Raw genomic sequence first — 13,901 nt, forward strand, 5'->3', positions numbered from 1 at the left:
TTTGTTGTTGGGTGTGCAATAAACTTTCGCTATTGTTTTTTTAGTTGCTCAGCCATGTCCAACTCTTTGCAGCCCCATGGACTGCGGCATGACAGGCCTCCCTGTCCATCCCTGTCTCCCAGAGTTTGCTCACACTCATGTCCATTGAGTCGATGATGCCATCCACCCATCTCATCCTCTGTTGCCCCCTTCTCCTCCTGCCCTCAACCTTTCCCAGCATTAAGGTCTTTTCCAATGGTACAGTTAATAGTTGCTGAATTTAATTGGTTGGAATAACTGACAAACACTGTTGACGCTAGGGAAGAGTTGAGTGGGTTACTAAAATTGGCAGACATCCTGTCTGATAAAGAGAACGAGCTAATGAACGTTAAAATCATTTAACACTTTTCCTCTAGCTGTGCTATTCCTGTGTGTTTCACATTAAATAGTAAGATGTACTGTTTGATTCTATTCTGATTGTGATATTAGAAACTGTTACACTGTTACATAAGATTTATTGAAAATTGCCTAAAGCTGTTTGTTTCTTTGGGACTCCTATGAGTCCAGCTGCCAAGAAAAGTGGTGCCTCTGCCCTGAAATTACAAGTCAACTACTTTGACAGTCACTGGATCCCAGACATGAAGGAACAATGAAACCTGCTCAGAAGACCACCGTTCAGTATTATACACTATAGTGTTTCTCTCGTGCTAGAGGCAAACTGGACCTTTAAAAAGCACTGATATTCAGCAATAAGACAATCCAATTTTTAAATGGGCAAAGGAATCTTTAATAGACATGTTTTATTTCAAAACGAAGATACCGAAAGCTTAATAAATCTAAAAGTTATATAAAATTACTTTAAAAAATACTATGTATATTTCATAGTGGCACAATAGTATATCACTAATGGGGCTTCCCAGCTGATGCTAGGGGTAAAGAACCAACCTGTGAACACAGGCAAATGTAAGAGACAAACTACGGCCACCGTGCTGTACATACTCAGAGCTAACAGTTTGTACAACTTGACCTGTATCTCCCCTCTGAGAAGGACCAGTGGCCATCAGCACATGGAAAGATGATGAACGGCATTAGTCACTAGGAAGATATAAAAGACATCAAAACCCTAATGAAGAGGTTGCGGGAGGGGAGAGGAATGAGTAAGCAGGGCCCAGAGGACTTCCGAGGGGTGAAACAGTTCCACAGGACAACTACAACAGTGGATCCGTGTTATTTTCCATTGTCTACAACACCAAGAGGGAAACCTAATGTAAACTACGGACCCTGGGTGATAAAGATGTGACGAAGCAGGTTTCATCAATTGTAATAAATTACAAGTTCACCACTCTGACATGCGATATTGACAGTGGGAGAGTTGAGGTGGCGTAGACATGGATGGGAGTTTTCTGGGAACACTACTTTCTGCTCAATTTTGCTGTGAACCTAAAAGGGCTCAAAAAAATAAATAAACCCTATGGGGGGAAAAAAAGAAACACATAATGAAGTACCACTTCACACCCACTGGGATGACTATAATCAACACAGACAATGACAAGTTTGGACAAGGAAATGGAAAGTTGGAACTTGCACACACTGCTGGTGGGAATGTAAAACGGCACAGTCTCTTTGGAAAACCATTTGTCCATTTCTTAAAAAGTTAAACATAGTACTTTCAGCTCTGCCACTCCTATGTGTTTACTAAAAAGAAAACATATATTCGTATGAAGACCTGCTTGTGGATAATTTGGCAGTTCTGCACATTGTTAAACATAGAGTTACCACATGACCCAGCAATTCCACTCCTAAGCATATTAGTCACCTAGGGCTTCCATAACAAAACACCACAGACTGGGTCCCTTAAAACACATAAATTTATTTCTCACCGTTCTGGAGGCTAGAAATTGAAGATCAAGGTGCCTTCCCATGGTCTCTCCTCTATGTGCATACGTGTGTGCATACGTGTGCATACGTGTCATTCAGTCATGGCCGCCTCTTTGCAACCCCAAGGATTGTAGCCCACCAGGCTCCTCTGTCCATGGGATTCTCCAGCTAAAAATACTGGAGTGGGTTGTTATTAGCTTCTCCAGGGATTCTTCCCCACCCAGGGATCAAACCCGCGTCTCCCACAGCTCCTGAATTGGTAGGCAGATTCTTTACCACTAAGCCAACTGGGAAACTCACTCATAACCCTTGGTGTCTCTCTTTTTATAAGGACACAAGTCATATTGAATCAGGGTCCCACCCTAAAACTTGTTCATTTCATCAAATGACAAGTGGATAAACAAAATATTGTAAATATACAATGGAATAGTATTTCAACACAAGGAAAAAAATCCCTGATACATACTATTAAAGGATGAATCTTGAAAACATTCTGAGTGAAAGAAACCAGTAGTAAAATACCGTGTGCTTCTATTTATATAGAGTTAAAAAATTCATTACTGATTGCCTAGGTCTGAGGGTGCTGGGGTATGTAGAGTGATTGCTAATAGTTATGAGATTTCTTTATGGGAGAATGAAGATTCTAAGTTTTAAACTTAGATTGTAGTGATAGTTGCACAATTCTGTGAGTGTACTTTAAAAATTGAACAGTACACTTCAGTCGGACACGACTGAGGGACTGAACTGAACTGAACTGAACGCTTTAAATGGCTGGGTTTTATGGTGTGTGAATTTTACCTCAATAAAAATATTTTAAAACATTCTTTAACACAGCACAAGATTTTTTAAAAAGTCATTTGGCATGCAAAACCTTTGGCAGAGTGTATTCTAGATTAAAATGAGACAGATGGTCTTCAAAATATCAGGCACACATTGTCAAGAATATTGTACCAGGGGCCTGTGAATCTCATTGATATCTGGCAGCCACAGTTAAAATCGTGTGTGTGTGTGTGTGTGTGTGTGTGTGTGTGTGTGTGTGTAGCATCTCGAGTTGTTAGCTGTAATTGACACTCAAGTGAAGAGATAGCCTTGGGACTGGAATGGCTAACGAAGGCATAGATAAGGTTCTCAGAAGTGAAATAAAGGTGACTATTATCTTTCAAAATATCTTTAACCCTCATGATATTCTTCTGTCTTTGTTTTAGTTCCTAAGTCATGTCCTGCTCCTGTTGTGACCCCATGGACTATAGTCCGCCAGGCTCCTCTGTCCATGGGATTTCCCAGGCAAGAATACTGGAGTGGGTTGCCATTTCATTCTGCAGGGGAATGCTCCCAACCCAAGTATCACACCCAAGTCTCGTCTCCTGCATTGCAGGCAGATTCTTTGCCACTGAGCCACCTGGGAAGCCCCGTGATTTTCTTGGTAAAGCCCTAATCTGGTACACTTGCCAGTTTCTAATGAAAAATCAAATGGTCTTTCAACACAGCTGATGACTGTAAACCATGTAACCTCAAAGTAGTGTGTTCTTCCCATCCAAGAAATGCAACATAGTGCCGATCTTCCTTTGGCACTCAAATATTGAGCTGAACAATAGAAATGTAAGGCTCAGCTAAAGGACTGCAATTGTGTTGTGAGCTATGGAATGAGCTATGAGCAACGGCCTAAGCCAGGGATTCTCCACCTCAGCATTAATGACATTTTGGACTGAATGATTCTTTCCTGGGCTGACTATCCTGTGCACCATAAGCGGTTTAGCCGTATCCCTAGCCTCTACTCACTAGATGCTATTAGCCTACTCCACCCCCAAAATGATGACAACCAAAAATGTTTCCAGACATAACCAAGTATCTCCTGGGGGTGCAAAATTTAGAACCACTGGCAAGTCAAGAAAGACTTAATCATTTTCCATGGTAATAACACAGACCATATATTAAAAGGAAAATTCCATAAATTGGACTTTTACTTCACTAGTGTAAGCTCAGTTGGCTTGAAATATTCAGAATATTGTGTATGTAAGTGACCATATTCTTTGCCAAGTTTATTTGGAAGATTGTCATGGTTTGCTCTAAAAATCTAAATCTGATGCTAAAATGCCAACATGGAGCCACAGGGAAAAGAAATTATATTTGTATTATAGTAAAAGACTGCCCTTGGACACCTTTGAACACTTATAAATGGAAACATTTCAAAGCAATTGACATTTAATTGTATAATCTTCTTTACTGTGTAGTAAAAGATTTGCTGTCTACTGACAGAGAATTTGAAAATACACTTGATGTCTTTATCATTATAGGCACCAACTTGGCATGGCAGAAATCACCTTCATTGTCCTTCTAGCCTGTCAATAAATCATCTAAAAAAAAAAGAAGGATATAGTCATGTAAGTTCTGCTATATTGTACTTCAAGAGATTTAAATGTGAATTTACTGCATTCTGAAACTATAGTGTGGATGACATCTGCCCACACATTTAAATATGTCATATCAATGTAATATCACTCTATGATGTTAGTTTTCCCACTAAAAAGTCTTCGCCTACCTCAAGAGGACCATAAGTATACCTGCTGTCTCTAGGGTTAAATGGTTAACCCTAGGGTTGATCATTTAAAAAGCTAGGGTTAAATGATTCCTTTCTTTCCTTCCTCCTTTTCTTCTCCCTTCCTTCCCTTCTTCCTTTCTTCCTGCTTTCCTTCCTTCTCCCTCTCTTCTTCCTTTTATGAGCATCACTGAGACCCTAAAGCTAACATCTTCACCCACTCTTGCAATTATTCTACAGAAAACCATGGACAAGCTAGCCTCTCTTATAAGCAGAATGAGAGGCTTTACCAGGAAACTTCCCCAGAATTCAAGTCCAAATTATTGGCTCCAGACGTTTCCAGGTGGCTCAGTGATTAAAAAAAAAAAAAAAAAAAAACTCCACCTGCCAAGATAAGAGATGCAGAAGATAAATGTTTGACCCCTGGGCTGGGAAGATTCACCAGAGTAGGAAATGGCAACCCACTCCAGTATTCTTGCCTGGAAGAGCCCGTGGACAGAGGAGCCTGGCAGGCTACAGTCCCAGCATCCCTAGAAAGTCGGACCCAACTGAGTGGCTAAGCATGCAAAGGAAGAGAAACTTATAGAAGCCAAGTGTTCTCCCCAAACTTTCCAAAAACTAAATGAAGTTGTCAATGGGAAGTTCTGTTAACTAATGGTGTAAAATAAAGCTACTGGCTATTTTCTGTATCTCAGTAAATGGCACACGGTCTTTCCCTTACTCAAGCCAAAAATCTCAGAGTCATCCTGATCCCTTTCTCTGCTCATCCTTCACATCTAATCCATCAGTCCACCCTCAACATACACCTGGACTCCAATCACTTTTCAACACCTCCAAAGCTGCCACCAGCCCCACCATACTTGCTCTTAACTGAGTTATTGACAGGTTCTGAGGACCTTTTCCCCACATTGCCACCAACGTGATCCTTTGAAGATAAATGATAGATAATGTCCCAGCTCTGTGCAAAATTCTCTTGGTTATTCAACTCACTCAGAAAGAAGCCTAATCTCCATGAAGACTGGCAGGCCCTGTCGGATCTGAGTCCCTGCCACCTCCCTGTCCTCGTCTCCCACACACCTTCTCTATCAGTCTGTTTCGTTCTCAGAGTCCTTCTGTGCCTGGAACATGCTAAGTGTCCTTTCTCAGGGTCTTTGACGCGGCTGTTCCCTCTGCCTGCAATGCTTTTCCTTCAGGTACTCGCATGGCCCTAGCTTCCCTGGAGGCTCAGACGGTAAAGAATCCACGTACAGTGTGGGAGACCTGGGTTCGATCTCTGGGTTGGGAAGATCCACGTGGAGGAGGGCATGGCAACCCACTCCAATATTCTTGCCTGGAGAATCCCATGGACAGAGGAGCCTGGCGGGCTACGGTCCGTGGAGGAGCAAAAGAGTTGGACATGACTGAGCGACTTAGCGCGGCATAGTACTCACAAGGCCCATGGTCTCCCTCTCTGAAAACGGCTACTCCGTGTGTTCAGTGCCTACAGAAACTCCTCAATGGTGTGTCTCCTTTTTAATTATAAAGACCTTAGTTTGGTCAGAATTAGGATGTGGCAACCTTCCAGTGTTCTATGATGTTATATGATAAATTGAAATAGAAGAAAAGCTGCGTTTGTCTGCCATCCACTTAAAAGGGTCAATACATCGCCATTGAATGAAACAAGTACCACTTCAAAGTGTCTGAGGAACCAACTTTAATTATCTAGGGTGAAACAGATCACCAGCCCAGGTTGGATGCATGAGACAAGTGCTCGGGCCTGGTGCACTGGGAAGACCCAGAGGGTTCGGGTGGAGAGGGAGGTGGGAGGGGGGACCGGGATGGGGAATACATGTAAATCCATGGCTAATTCATTTCGATGTATGACAAAAACCACTGTAATGATGTAAAGTAATTAGCCTCCAACTAATAAAAATAAATGAAAAAAATAAAATAAAATAAAGAGCAAAATAATGAGGAAAAAAAAGATAAATAAATAAATACAGTGTAAGAAGTAAAGTAAGGAACTGTCGTATGCCTCAGGGCAAATACATTTACCATTTAAATGCGGGTTTCCCTGGAGAAACCCTGAGTGAACGTTAGTCTAGTTGTGTCAAAAAGCTGTAATACAAATGCCTGCATAGCCCAGTAAAAAGAAAAAGGATGGCATTGAATCTTCGAACATACTCGCAAGTTAGCTATGCTGTAGTAATTTGTATAAAGATTTCTCTTCAGATCATCAGCTAAGTAACACACTCTACAGTAGATTCTGTTTTGACCTGCTACATGGTTTTATGCAGAAATCAATGAAATCATCACTTCTTCCAAAGATTTGATTCAGGTGGCAATTCCAAGATGTTTCTCTTGTTGTTTTTACAAAGGATTTCCAGCTTTATTATTATGGATTTATTTGAAATACATAAGAGTGGGGAGGGGGGTTCCTCCTTGTATAGATATCCTGGACTGAAAGGGCGATATGCCCCATTCTCTCCTCAGATGGTGGAGGCTTCCACTTTAACAGGTGGAACCACGGCCATCTGCAGAAGTCCAATCATTTTATGGTCAATCAAGTACATATACTATGCATTTTTAAACTTCCTTCAAGTCAGTTAATGACTTGGAAAACAGATAACAGATACATTTATTGTCTACATGAAAATATACTAAAGTCACATTAGTTTCATTGGTTGAAAGTTAGAATTAACCTATGAAAAATAAAGTGAGGGGAACAGATAAATCCTCTTTTTTGAATATCTATTGGGACATTTCAAGCACCTTTCAGGTGTTATAATTGCCTAGAAGACGTCTTTTCAACAAGCAGCATAGAAAATTCAGTTCTCTGGATAGGAATTCACATTCTTTTGAAAGAACCTAACCATTTAGTGATCTCAGTAGCATCTCAAAAATATCAGATGACAACTGATATTAACAACTGCTTTCCAAACACAGCCTGGAGGAAAAAATATAATTCTAGCTGCTCCATACTGCTTAGCATAAAATAATCATGCAAACAATTTAAAACACAAAGCTATTACCTGATGGCTCAGCGATAAAAGTGATATGTCTGCAATGCAGAAGACATAGGTGATGACGGTTCGATCCCTGGGTTGGGAAGAGCCCCATGGAGAAGGGAATGGCAACCCACTCCAGTATTCTTGCCTGGAGAATCCCATGGACAGAGGAGCCTGGCGGGCTACAGTCCATGAGGCCACAGAGTCGGACATGAATGAGAACAGCACACACATTGCAAAGTAGGTACTGAGCAGATGCTTGAATTGAATTAGTGTTGCAAGCAACTTATTAGTTGTCTAATGGTGAATAACAAATCACTTCAAGATTTAATGACTTTAAAAATTATAATGAATTTATAGCTCTCATGATTTCTGTGGATCATGAGTTTGGAAGCCACCCTCATGAGCTTGTGTTCTACAGGCTGTGGATACAGTCACTTTAAGGCACGGCTGATATGTACCCTGGATTTAATCTCTGGCATGTAATTGTTTGCTCTCTGCTTTATCCCACTAAACTGTAGGTTTCATTCAGGATTTTTCTGTGGGGCATTTTTTGTACTTAATTCCCAATATTTAGAAAAATACTTGGCAGAACATCTTCGAACAATATTTGTTCGACGAATGATGTTGTGTTTGGAAATTCTTCCTCGTTAACAAACAACATTTTTAGAACTTGATCAAGTTTTTTGTTAAGAAAAAGGATGGTGTCTCATGAAACACACAGGAGAGGGATTATTATTGAAGAAGAATGAAAATAAACTATTATGATGCAAGGTTTCTAACTTTCTTCTAAAGATAACTTTGATAATTCATTGTAGACACCTGTTTGTTTCCACAGTGATATTTCAAGAAATCAGTTGTAGGGGTAATTGTTTTATAGCAGACTTAAATATATATACAATTTAATTTGATTTGTTCTCGTCAAGTTTGGTGGCTTAGATGGTGGGGCGTCTGCCTGAAATGCAGGAGACCCGGGTTCGATCCCTGGGTTGGGAGGACCCCTGGAGAGGGAAATGGCAATCCACTCCAGTAGTCTTGCCTGTGGAATCCCATGGACAAAGGACCCTGGTAGGCTGCGGTCCATGGGGTCGCAAAGAGTCGGACATGACTGAGCAACTTCCCTTTCCCTTTCCCCTGTATATATATATATATACAATTTTATATATACTATACATACATATATATTTATAGTAATATATATTATATATATTATATATATGTCTAGGCTATAGATTCTTCTTCAGCTTCAGACTGAACTTACTGAACCAGACACTAGAGCAGTGAGATGTAAAAAACAAGACTCTTCTAAGACAACTACATTCTCTCCCTTTGAGTCTTTACTTTTGTTGTTGTTGTTTAGAACTGAGTAATGGAGTCAGAGCAAGAAATCCAAGCTCCTGGATTCCTCAGCTGTGTGATATTAAACAAAGTTCTGGACTTCAGTCTTTCCTCATAAATAGAAATACAGATAATGACGCTACTTGATTTTATGCTCAGAATTGTGTCCACATCAAAATCCGTATGTTGAGAGTCCTAACCCCCAGTATCTCAGAATGTGACTGTATTTGCAGATAGGGTCCTTAGGTAATTTAGGTATAATGTCGCAAATAGACACGACTGAGCAACTGAACTGAAATTGAAACTGAACTGAGGTCATATGTGTTGGTCATAATTCAGTATGCTCAGCATCCTTAAAAGAAGAGGGATTGGGACACAGACACAAGCTTGCCCAGAAGGGAGGCGAGGAGAAGACCTGGGGAGATGTATCTCTAAGCTAAGGAGAAAGGCCTCAGAAGAAGTCAACCTCGTTGACACGTTTCTCTTGAACTTCTAGCCTACAAAACAGTGAGAAAATAAAATTGCATTGTTTAAGTTACCAGTCTGACCACAAATTCGGTGGCTTAAAATGATAGAAACGGGTTCTTTCCAGGCTTGGAAGCCAGAAGTTTGAAATGGGGCTCACTGGAGTAGACCCAAGACGGTGGTAGGGCTGCACTCCCGGGGGAGCTCTGGGGGATGTGCCTTCCAGTCTCTTCCAGCGTCTGGGGCTCCGATGTTCCTCGGCTGAGGGCTGCGCCTCTACAAGCTCCGCCTCCACGATCACGCCCCTCTACCTTTCTCTTCTCTGTCTTCCCTCTGCCTCTCATTTAGATTGACATTTGTGATTGCATCCAGGGCCCACCAGGTTAATCCAGATCATCTTCCTTGTTGAGACCTTCCCTTAGTCACTTTTATGAAGACCCTTTTCCATATACGCTACCAGTTAGGGATTCCAGGGATTAGCACCTGGCACTGTCGGGAGCCTGATTGGGGGACGCATTCGGATCCACGCGGAGAGAACACGAGCTGCCTTCCTGTGATGCTGGTGTTAGCAATGATGAATGAAGCGTACCTGCTCATGTTGAGATCAGGGAGAGGAGAGGAAAAGACAAGACTGAGCCTGAAAATCCCTCACAGAACATTTCTATAGTGACTTCCATTTTGAGCTTTAGCGTCCTATTTTATAGTTTCAGGGTTTATATTTTGGAGCAGAAATAAGTAATTTGGATGTGAAAGAAGGATATGGATCCAGCCAATAAGTGTTGGCAGTCTTTAAGTGTTGTGCCGAATTTTGCCATTCACTGTAGAACTTCACGTACCAGAATCCTGCTTTCTGCTGTCTGTCCATCCTTCCTCCTGACAGAGGTGACCGGTGACTGTGTGTTGGAGCAGCTGATGTTTGTGTGGGAAGAGCACTTCCGACCTCTGAACCCCTGGTGGCCAAGGGCTCAGATAGGAAGTGGCAACTCAGAGTCTCCTTTAACCCTTTCATGCCACTGGCGGCCTCTCCCTTTCACGGAAAATATGAGGTGCCTCTGTGTCCCGTTTTCCCAGCACATGAGCGCTGCACCTTTGGCTCCGTGAGTGCTACCTGAGATGAAGCCTCTGCCACTTCCAAAATGAGGTCAGAAGTTGCTAACTCCTGGGGCTGCCGATAACATGATAATAATAATGCCTCCTGGATCCCCTGGTTGGCTCAGTGGTAAAGAATCGCCTGCTAATGCAGAAGACGCAGGAGATGAGGGTTCGATCCCTGGGTCAGGAAGATCCCCGGAGAAGGGAATGGTAACCACCTCCAGTATTCTTTCCTGGAGAACCCCATGGACAGAGGAGCCTGGCGGGCTACAGTCCATGGGGCCACAAAGAGTCGGACACGGCTCACAGACGGAGCACGTGTAGGCAGTACCCAGGGTTTCCCAAATGGGGCCTGCATGTGAGTCTCAAACTCCCTAGAACCAAATTTAGAGACACTCCTGCTCTATACAATCACTCCTACCTTGTCTTGAAAAGCTCGCTGAAGCAGATGAAGCAAGATGCAGCTGAACCCAACTCCTGGAGAGACTGCCCAGACTCTCCTCCTTCAGCACGCAGCTCCCTGAGAGAAGCCGGTTCTGGAATTTACTCTGACACCCATCGCTTCTCACTGCGGTTGGGGTGGCAGCTTGAACTGCAATGAAAAATAACCACTTATTTCCTTCCAAATACAGATGGGAGAGCATTAGAGGGGTCAAAGCTGCCAAAATGTGAACTCCAAAAGGGGCTGAAGTCAGGGATGATCACAACTATAGGGAAGAAGATAGTCCAGAATAATGAAACTACAGCAGTTTATGAAAATGTGGCAGTTTGTGGTTCTGAATATCCCATGCTAGAAATAAATAGAAAAGCACCACATCTCAAATTATCTGTTTTTGTTTTGAAATTTATTTCATGCTTTAGATTTACTGGACTTTAAAAAAAAAAAAAAAAAAGGACATTAACAGAAAAAGATAGTGCCAGTAACAATTTTGCCTACTGCTAGAGACCTAGATATGTGGCAACTGGAAAAGAAACAAATAATCATTTCAGCGTAAACTGTCTCAGAAATCTGGGACATCAAGGCTTGGTCCCTTTGGGCTTTTCACTTGGAAAGAATGATGTGCCTTTTCTTAAAGTTGTCTTTATGCTCCAAGCCTTTTAAAATCTCATTCATAAGCTAAATGACTTTTAAAATGACTTTATCTTTGAACCAGATAGCAAAGTGTTGCCTTGTTACAAGAGGCTTTATTATTTGTTCTGTTTCTTGTTTTGTTTTACTGTAATTGCTATTTTTACTTTTCAAAAAATATTCCATTTCTTTTTCAAGCATCTTTCTCAGTTAACTATATTTGGGGTAAATAAAAATAGTGAGGGTTATTCAGTACTAAGTGTCTTTAAGGAATAAATGTGAAGACCCCTGAATTAAAGGTCCAAAGCAAGAAAAGGTAAAAAGATGAAGAATAATGAAGCAAGAAGATGATGCTACAGGCTACAGCCCTGAGGGTTTTGCCTTAAATTAGAGTCACAGACAAGAGGAGAAGAGGTGAACTCATTTGTCAACAAGATATGAGAATAAACCACTCATACTGAGAAATGCTTTGTGGCTTCATGAAACCACTGCCACCCTTATGATTCAAATTACTCATGTGGATAAATAATAAGTAAAAAAGATTATCATGTAAGATTTTAACACAATCTACTTAGCAACAATATCCCAATAATCCCCTGGAGGAGGAAATGGCAATGCATTCCAGTATTCTTGCCTGGAAAATTCCATGGACAGAGGAGCCTGGCAGGCTACAATCCATGGGGTGAGAAAGAGTCAGACACGACTGAGCAACTGAGCCCAACACAGCAACAATCTCAATAATACATCACGAGAAAGTCTTCAACCCCCTGGGTCCTACTGAGCACAGGTCCTGCTGCCTGACAACTAGCCACTTAATGAGTCACTAAAAGCAGCAGGAAGCAGCAGCCAGAAGATGCTGCTTGTCAAAGTTACCTTTCTAAAAATACTTAGATCGCGTCATTTCCCTACTTAATACCTATTCCAGCTTCTTGTTGACAATGGAAATGGCCCAAACTCCTGAATAGGGCACGACTATCCTTTATTAGCTGGCCCAGCAATACATGTCTGTTCCCATCTCAGCCACTGCTATGAACTGTATTGTCCCCCACTCCCCAAATTCATATGATGACCCCCCCACCCCCCATGTGATGGAGTATTCCCTGGTGGCTCAGTTGGTAAAGAATCTACCTGCAATGCAGGAGACTGCCGGCAATGCAGGACACTCAGTTTCCATCCCTGGGTAGGGAAGATCCCCTGGAGGAGGTCATGGCAATCCCCTCCAGTATTCTTGCCTGGAGAATCCCATGGACAGAGGAGCCTGATGGGCTACGGTCCAAATGGTTGCAAAGAATTGGACATAACTGAAGCAGCTTTCCATACACACAAATTGCAAAATGGCAGCTCACCAATGTCATTTTCATCCAGATGACTTAAAATATTTGTTGCTTACTGGAGGGGCTATACCACTTAAACTTGGGCAATATATTACAACATATGAGCATTTATCCATTCATTTCTTTGGAAACCTGGTCTTATATGTGTCTGCTTTTTATGACTAGTCTCAGTTAATGTAAGCATGTTATTCTGAAGATTTATCCTTTGGTTAACCTTTAATCAAAATGTCTGCATTCATTTTTCTTATTTTCAAACCCCAACATAAGTAGTGCTTCATCTAAAAATCCTTCACCCCTTTACCTGTGCTCCCTTGAGTTTTCTTTTGCACATTAGTGATAGCACAGTGTATTAGTGATGCACCTGTGGTATTTGATCGGCTTACCCAGCCGCCTCCTTCAGGCTAGGTGGCTGCCATGCGCACCTTTGTATCCTATTCATTATTACAGAGTCAGACACAGTTTTTGTTCAACACCTGACATCCTGAGAGCCAAGCTCCAGTCTAATGAGTTTTAACACTAGGCAGAGTTTGATCTTATTCACTCATTCATGCATCCAACCAAAATTAACTGAGCACTTACCATATGCCAGGTACCTATTTGTGCCAGAAGCTGAAAGTCCTGAGACTAATAAGACTTGGTCCCTTCTAGCTCATTAATCCAGGAAACTTTAGTTGTATGTGAGAGAGGGTTTTCTAAGACACTTATGGAAATAGTTTGATGGAAAACAAAGGCAAAATTTTCTGTGCTTCTTCAGTACTCTTATACAGGCATAAAATCTCTGTTTCAGAGAGAAATGCCACATCTCATACATTCTGAAAGTAGAGTTTGACACTTAAAACATGGAAGTAGTTGTTTAACATTGTCTATGCGACTGGTAAACTGTATTTTAGATACTGTGAGTACGAACATCAGACACAATACCTGTCCTTAAGTCTACATTGCATTCATCAATGATAAACACCTGTGTTGAAAATAATTTTAGCAGTGTAGAGATTTCTATTAGCATACAATTTAAATTTAGGTTGCAAAAGCCTAAATGGTGTTTAGAGATTAACAATGATTCAACAAGAGTCTACTTTCAATAACATTAATGAGACTGCGAAATATGTTTTAGCATTCAGAAGGAATGGAGATAGAATTCAACTTAAGATTCAGAAGCAGTTTATTCTCTTCCTGCCATTCCAACACATGCCTTGTCTTTCTTTTTTTCTGTTCTTCTAATT

Source organism: Odocoileus virginianus, chromosome 34, assembly GCF_023699985.2.
Source record: "Odocoileus virginianus isolate 20LAN1187 ecotype Illinois chromosome 34, Ovbor_1.2, whole genome shotgun sequence".
Lineage (NCBI taxonomy): Eukaryota > Metazoa > Chordata > Mammalia > Artiodactyla > Cervidae > Odocoileus > Odocoileus virginianus.